Source organism: Camelina sativa, chromosome 20 (genome assembly GCF_000633955.1).
Source record: "Camelina sativa cultivar DH55 chromosome 20, Cs, whole genome shotgun sequence".
In the NCBI taxonomy this organism is placed as follows: Eukaryota; Viridiplantae; Streptophyta; class Magnoliopsida; order Brassicales; family Brassicaceae; genus Camelina; species Camelina sativa.
In genome coordinates, this window is record NC_025704.1 from 16,619,657 (window position 1) to 16,628,786 (window position 9,130).

The window sequence follows — 9,130 nt, forward strand, 5'->3', positions numbered from 1 at the left end:
AAAATAACATACAAGGCCAGGATTGTTTGGGGTACAACAGAGGGTAAGCTAAAACAAAACATAAAACAATACAAGTACAAGGATATATAGGAGCATTGGAGGATAAGAGCTTGAGAGCTATGAGCCATATGCTAGAAAGCAGCATGGAACCTGTGAGATCAAGACCAACCGATGCAGACTCCTTGAACAAGTCAAAGGAGTAGGGAGCCACTGTCTTGCAGATTTGAAGACTTGACGGAAAAGAGGATGGCAAAGCTGTGTTGCCAAAGGGTCGAGCATGGGAGCTGATACTCTGATAACCGGTTACTACAGGTGTAGTTGATGGTCCAAGGTTGATAGGGGGGAACTTGGAGAGGTTGTGGTAACTCCTCCTTGGAGAGAGGGTCATAATGCCACTAGTCTTCAAGGAATTATGCAAGGACTTCATAAAGTAGTTGAGTTGCGGTTTAAAGATCTTTGGAATATGGTGAGGTATAGGTAGAGAGTTGGTGAAGCATCGGTAACCCCCACTCCATAGAGTTGGGATCATAATGCCAAGCTGCACCAAACAAACTCCAATAGCGGGATCATCCCTAGTGTACGCGATTAAAGAGGTTTTCAAAAGACTCTTGAGCCAAACTAGTAACAGTGGTGGTTTAATGTTCAGAAGCTGTCTTCGGACTAATGAAACAACTAAACTAACCAAGGTTTGCTTAGGGTGGGACAGAGTAGAGTTTCGACCAAACCCGGGTACACACTGGTCTCGACACAAATGGGTTTCCATCAACCTAGAGAGTTCAGATGTTCTGTTACCGAGATGGACTCGACTTGATCCAACATACACCATCAGAACTAACAGGATTGAACGGACTATGTCTTTCACGAAATGGGGTCGGAATTGGTACCAGTTCAGGGATGTACCATAGTTTAACCTAAGTAAACTATCTTCCAGGGTTTGAGTATAAGAATGGGGAATAAACCTGGGAAAGAGGATTACCGAGAGAGAAGCAGAGGCCACCAAGGAAGGGGATTTCTTCGTCAAAAGGTTCACCGGTGCCGGCGTCAATACAGAGCTTCCGTCCCACTGCAGCCAAGCAAAGTACTTGGTGAGAGGATTTGGATCCAAGGAGCGGTAAGATGTGGAATTTGACGGCTTAAAGGGATGGTGAGATAGACGGAGACCGAGCCTAGGGGGACCCTGGAGGATCTCTCGATCAATACCAAAGCGGTGAGGGCTCGATGTAAAGGATTCACTGAGGGGAGTAGCCAGATGCGGAGGTGGAGGGGATGGTTGAAGCTGAAGCAGCGGCGGAGATGAGATCTGAACTCTCAGCATATCTCCGGGAGGACTGAAACGGAAAACAAGTGAACTACAAAGGACGAGGAAGCACAGGAGGTGAAGAAACCAAGTCCCAGCGACGCCGATCAGGTTCGGCGCCGCCGAGAGAGCGGATCTCGGTGGTTGTGCCAGAGAGAAAAAGGGGCTAGGGCGAACTCACAAAGACTCAGCTTGTGCAAAAGCCTCCAATCCACCTCTATATTTGCTTTTTAACNTGGTTTATATTCGGATTTGAAGAGATGTGCTTTGGTTTGGTTCTTCGGTGTCATTTCAGTTTTCTTGCCGCGTCGTTGTATTATCTACTACGGACTACGGGTCTTCATAGTTGAAGGCATTTGGTGTTGATTTTTATCAATATATTAAAATAGAAAAAAAAATATTTATCTCAAGATCGTCTATTATTAGGGCATCTCCAACCCACCTCTATATTTGCTTTTTAATTCTATTTTAGAGTAAAATCTACTCCAACCCATCTTTATTTTTACCTCTATAATAGAGATCTCTATTTTTTTCCTCTATATATAGAGGAACTCTATTTTTTCCTCTATAATAGAGTTGAACTTTTTTATTTATAAAATGGTCCTTGAACTTTTAACATTTTTATATTTATGATCAAAATAAATCAAAATATATATTTAAATAGTTTAATAATAATTTAATGAAGTATATTAATAGGATAATTGATTATAAAATTAAAAGAAAATTTATATAAAATCTTATTAAATATAAATAACTTAAATATATTAGCTTTTATTCATGCCATAACATTATTTTTAATACAACAAAAACTAATTATTTAATATTCTGGTAAATTACTTCCGGATCCACCAATAACATTATTTTTATATGATGCAATGTATTTCTTTTAATAAATGTGATATTTAAATAATATTTATGAATGTTAAAATTTTAAATAATATCATAATTTTATGAAAGTTTTACAAATACTAAAATAAATGGGTCAGTTTGTAACTTTTATTAGTAAAAGGTATTAATAGTAAAATAAAAAAGGAATCTCTACAGAATATTCTTTTTTAGAGGAAAAAATAGAGGTATCCATTGGAGCAAAAGTTACCTCTATTATAGAGTTCCTCTATTTTAGAGGTAAAAATAGGGAAAACTATTGGAGATGGTCTTATACTGGTTTATAAATTTTGTCTTTTCCTGAAAATTATATAACTAGGAAAGTAAACAACGAAAGCAATAGTAAATTCAATATTCCAATAGCTAATAACAGTGATAATAAAGTAAGATAAGTAAAAGTGTTTATGTAAGACAAAAAAAACATTAGAGGCCGTTGGCAGGCTGGCAAATGATGATTAGCCGTTGGGTTAAGTGTAGATTTGCTAAACCACACCAAACCACCTCACAATATTAATAAAAGGCTGTCCATGTTGTTGCCTAAACTTATTTCATTATTATAACGATGACTCAGTGATCACCCCACTAATCATTGTATATGTTTTTGTCCTAATCACCATAACAAAGATTGCATTATGGAAAGTTTTTGTTTAAATAAGCTCGATCCAATCTAGAGTAGTACGTAAAAATCTTCCTATCTCACATGTAGCACTACTGCACTAGATATGGATTCAAACAAAACTTGACTAAACTGTCCTGAGAAAAGAACTTAAGAGGTTTTAGTCAAACAAATGTTCAGAAATATTACTAAGCTTATAGATGGAGCCTTTATATATATTTATATACCAAACATTGTCTGTGTGTTACAAATTTTACATGTTCATTCTGGCCAGAAATATGTATATAGTTATGTATACTCTTTTTTAATTTACCAAAGAAATAGGATATTCAAGCCAGAATCCTCCATCAAATCATTTTTACTCTTAAAAATTCCAGAAACAACTATAAGAGACATAACGCAACATGATAATGAACTTTCAGATTTTTAAATAGTTGCTCTGATTAGTATCACTAATTAAGGTTGTTTGCATACGAACCGCCCCTATGATCACCAATCAACAGATCGTTTAGAGATAATGGTTGGACATCTTGGTTGGAAAAGATGGTTAAATCTTATTTTTAGTGGTTGCAAACAGTGGCGGATGTAGGAAGTTATTTTGTATGGGCACAAATCTGATATAACTAATAATATTAATTTTATATTATAAAAGTATTGAATAAATATATACAATTTAGATAATATTGAATCTTTAATACATTTTAAGATTTGAAATAAAAAAATGAACCAAAATTTTTGAAAGTATTGTTTATATTAGTTTATAATAATATTTATTTACATATGTTAGATATATATTTCAATTTGTTAAAATGAAAAATATAGCCGCAATTATAAAATTCACTATAAAATATAATATATTTAAATTTAATTATCTATCTAACCATATTACACAAATGGAAAATCTAAAAATAATAAAATAACTACAAAAAGATATATTTTTTAATGTTACTAATTTTACTGACATTTTTTTCAATAAGATATTGCAATGAATAATTAGGAATTAAATTTGTTAGAAGTCAAGCTGGAGAAAGAAAATAAAATAGAACTAAAGCATATAGTTTTAATTTGGGAAAAATTTTAAAAGTGAAATAAGGGAAAAGAATCTGGTAGTAAAAAATAGTAGTACAGTAAAACCTCTATAAATTAATAATGTTAGGACCAAGATATTTTATTAATTTATAGCGATATTAATTTATCTATAAATTAATAATAATTATTTTATAGTGTAAATTAATAATTATTAACTTATAGATATATTTTTAATTGTTTAAATTTTTTAAAATTATGAATTGAGAAAATTTAGCAAAATAAGATTAGAATTTGGGATATTGTATTTTTTTGGTTTTGGAATTGAATTTAAAATATTTAGAAAATATTATTAAAAATAAATTACAAATACTATAAACAAATTTACTTATACACATGACATATATATATATATATTCAAATTTATGAATAAGAATATCAAATGTCGTATTTTAATAGCCTATCAAACTATCAAAATGTAAATGGTGCATATTTAGAAATTGAAAACATCAAAACGTTTTAGCTAATTTTATGAAATGTTACAAAATATTTTATATCATTTTAGTTTGAAGATACAACATAACAATTGTAATTTAAATATGAGGTTTAGGAGAAACATACTTTATTATATCAGTATATTACATTATTATTAATTTATGATATTATTGGGACCATATTTTACATAGGGATTTCAAAAAAATATTATCTTATTATCTTATCAAATTTTGTTATTTTTACATTGGCCCAACTTGAGACTAGCAAAATTTATTAATTTATAGTGTTTATTAATTTATTGAGGTTTTACTGTACTAAGGACTCGAATTGTTGTCCAAGGATAAGACATGAGGGAGTCAATTGCCAACTGAACTAGAAGATCCATTGATTTAATACTACTAACTAATATATAAAAGGTAGTATGGGGCACGTGCTCCACCTCCTCTTAAGGTAGATCCGCCCTTGGTTGCAAACACCAACTCACTATGTGAAACTAACATTTGGTGAGGTTTAAAAGTTACAAAGCTTTTCGTTTGGTATTTTTTTTTTTTGGCGTTGGATTCTTTTAGTTTTATCTGATAAAATAAAGAAAAATAGTGAATATAATCTGATTTTACTTATACTTTTCAGAAATTTTTTTCAACCTTTTTTTTAATAAAAAAACATTATTAAGAAGAAATATCACCGAAAATTTTCTCTATTTATCTTATATATGTGTGCTTCTTACAAACTGCTAATATGTTACAGGCTGATGGAAGATAAATATGTAAGTTACAACGCTAATGATAAAAGTAGTTTTTTTCATTATAAAAGTTCTCATTCAACTATATTAATATTTCTTATTATGAATTAGATAATGATTTCATTTTCTTATAGTTTTTAGAATTTGTAGTATAAATTACATTTTTATAATTTATTACAATTTTTAAAAATAATTTATGATATTTTAGTATTATAATCTATTATCATAATGACAAAATTAATTATTTAGCATTTTAACATTTTTTTCTAACTATGTTTATATTTCATATTATGAATTAAATAATACTTTATTACTCTAATTTTTTATTTTCCAACTAAACTAATTTAATTTTTTACTAATTATAATTTATACTATTCAACCGCTACAATGTTACCAATCAAACTAAATACTCAACCGCTCTCTTTAACCGCACCATCTTTTCCCTCCGCTATCTTTAATTGTTGTCTTTTTAACCGTTTTCTCTACAACCACTCATAATTTTCTAACCGCCTCGTTTAAACGTGGTAACCAATCAGAAGCAATGTTAAAAATTTATAGAGAGTGACTTTAATAAGATCAACTTAATGTTTATGCAATGAGTAAAGATATATGAGCAGACTAAAAGAAAAGATAAGTTAAAAAAGGGCGATTTTTAAATAAGGAAAGTGCGACTCCAAAGGCGATTTTAGGGTTTGCTAAGTGTCCCTCACGCTAGGATTTGTGTGACGGCCACCGCCGGTGTGCCTTCATGTCGGAGGTGGATCCCCCTCAGGGGGACGAGTCTTCTTCGCAAAACAAGCAACAGTCTTATGCAGTGGTAGTGAATAAGCGTCCATCGCTTAAGAAGCATGATTATGAAGTTAGTTTGGTTGATGGTGTTCCAACGATTGTGGTTCCTGATGTGGTGCTTCAGGGTTCGGTTCCCCTGTGGGATGACTTTCTGGTGGGTCGGTTTCCTTCAGCGGCTCCACACGTTGCTAAAATTCATGTAATAGTCAATAAGATCTGGCCTCTTGGTGATAATTCTGTCCGTATTGATGTTTATGAGAATTCTGCAACCTCTGTCTGGTTTCGCATTCGTAATGAGGTTACAAGGCGGAGAGTTTTACGACGAGGAATGTGGAATATTGTGGGAGTACCTATGATGCTGGCCAAATGGTCCTCCCTTCCAGAAGATGCGCAGCCAGTGATTTCCTCGATGCCCTTATGGGTTACTCTGAAGAATGTTCCTCACTCACTTTTTTCCTGGGAGGGTCTTGGTTTTTTTACCAGTCCAATAGGTACTCCTATACGGTTGCACCCGGACAATGAGCTCTGTAGTAAGTTCGGTGAGGCTAAGGTATTTGTGGAAGTCAATCTCACACAAACCTTGCCTTCCACATTTCGTTTTCAATTGACAAAAGAAGAGGATGTTAGTTTAAGCGGAACAAGAGTGAAGAATTGTGAGTTTAGTATGGTAAGAGTAAATTGTTGAGAGAGTAGGGAAGAGATAAGGTTGAAAAAAGAGAATAATGAAGAAAAGAGATTCTATTAGAATAGTAGTATTACAATGTCGGCTAGAAGCCTTACATAGAAAATAAGAATAGGGCTACACCCTTTACAAGCTTGATAACGACACAAAGAGAGAGAGAGGGCGATTCCCTATAGTGATAGTGACATCTCGAGGTTTCCCTTAAGGAAACATGTGACTCCAATGGCTACAAGATGCCTTCTCGATCCTTCTCTTCTCTTGGGCCTTTGTAGAGGAGAAACTCGGCCTCTTATTCATGTCTTGGTGATCGGGCTCATGGACTTGTACGGACGGTCCAACTCGTAACCGTACGGACGATTGTATGGACAAGACCGATTACACTCGACGTTATCTTGCTCAATACTCCCCCTCAAGCTTAGCCAAGTGAAACGGCTAAGCTTGGAACCCGTAAAGGATCACCTCATTAAAAACCTCAACATAGAAAACCACGTGGGAAAAAACCATGTTACGGAAAAGAGTATGATCCCTACGGATTAGAGGAGTTTCTCATGGGTGTGTGGGATCTATTAGTCCAAGCTTGCTGGAGATGTATTCGCAAATTTGAGGACTAGTGGCCTTTGTGAAGATGTCCGCCAATTGGTCTTTGCTTGGCGTGTAACAAGGTAAGACTACACCTTCCTCGATCTTTTCTCGCACTTTATGACAATCTACCTCGATATGCTTAGTTCTTTCATGGAAGACCGAGTTGGTTGCTATGTGTATTGCCGCCTTATTGTCACAATGCATAGTGATTGGTTGATCAGACTCCACTCCAAGATCCTTGAGGAGGCCTTTGAGCCATGTGAGCTCGTTGGTTAGCTTCTTCATAGCCCTATATTCCGACTCGGTACTTGATTGAGATACAAATTTCTGTTTCTTCGACTTCCAGGTTACTAGATTCCCTCCAATGACCGTACAATACCCTGTCATGGATCTCCTATCGATTGTATCACCCGCGTAGTCCGCGTCACAGTAGCCGACAAGTTCCGTGTTGTTGTTCTTTCCCATCCAAATGCCTCGCCCTGGACTACTCTTCAGATAACATAGGATTCGCTCGAGTGTTTGCCAGTCAAAGTTCGTTGGAGCCTTCATGTGTTGACTGACTTGGTTCACCGCATAGCATATGTCTGGTCTCGTGATCGTGAAATAGATAAGCTTGCCCACCAGCCTACGGTAGCGTCCACATCTTCATATGGCTCGTGCGACTTGTTAACTGGAGCACCGGGTGTTGGCTTCTCCCCCTTTCGCTTGACCTGGTAACCTTCTTCAAGTGGCGTCGACACCGGTTTGGCTCCCATCTTACCTGTCTCATGTAAAAGGTCAAGGGTATACTTCCTTTGAGAAAGAAACAATCCCTCCAGAGAGCGAGAGATTTCTATCCCAAGGAAGTATTTAAGTGCACCTAAATCCTTAATATCAAAGGTAGAGTTAAGAAGAGCCTTAGTGGCACAAATACCCTCCTTATCATCACCGGTGATAGTGATGTTGTTGACATAGACGAGAACTACGACTCGGCCACCGTTGGTGCGGAGAGTAAACAGCGTATGATCAGCCTCAGAGCGCTTGAAACCATTTGTGCGTAGTGTAGAGCTGAGCTTGTGGTACCACGCCCTTGGAGATTGCTTGAGACCATAGATCGCCTTGTGGAGCCGGAGAACCTTACCCGGAGCAACAATGTGTTCTAAACCCGGTGGAGGATGCATGTAGACTTCCTCGGTCAGCTCCCCCTGTAAAAGGCGTTCTTGACGTCCATTTGACAGAGCTCCCAAGAGAGGTTAGTGGCCAAGGACAAGACGACCCAGACTGATGTGATCACGGGTTCGACCCCTTGACCAAGACGCCCGAGACGTCCCGGACGGCTCCGAGACGCATGACCGAGAAGCATCGGACACGGACAGAACGCCTATCTCGAACGCGGCCAAGGCACCGGCGACCCTCCCAGGAGCCTCAACGCGACCAAGGGAGCTCCAGCAAGGCGACCAAACGAAGAATCAACTTGGAGGAGCAAAACATTTCACCTCTTGAGTACTTCAAGGCCAAGCTTCAACCTACGGACAAAGGACCCGAGGTTAGCATCACCACTTAGGCACATTGAGCCGCGACCAGCTTTGGGAAGCTTGAATTGAGTGTCTTCACCATCACGCCAGTGTGAAGACATCCCTAAGCCATTAGAAGGAGCTGTACTCTTTTTCCTACTTTGGGTTTGTCCCAATGGGTTTACCAAAGAGGTTTTAACGAGGCAGCAAACTCTAGTGCATCTCCACTTTGATCCCACTTGGCTCATGACTTGGAAACACTTATTGACATGCTTAGGAGCCAAGGAAGTGAAGATCCTATCCACGTTCAGCCAATGACGTGGCCACCCTATCCCCTTCCCTTCTTTTCTTTTGAATTTCTTCTAGATCCCTCTATGACCGTTAGATTGGTCTTTGCTTTGCTTTATCTTTGCTTTTGCTTTTTGGCCATGTGTATGGTTTAGATCATGGCCACGTCCCTAGGGTTTTTAGAGTCTCCTTATGTAAGCCTCACTATATAAAGGCATCAACCCTCATTGTAAAA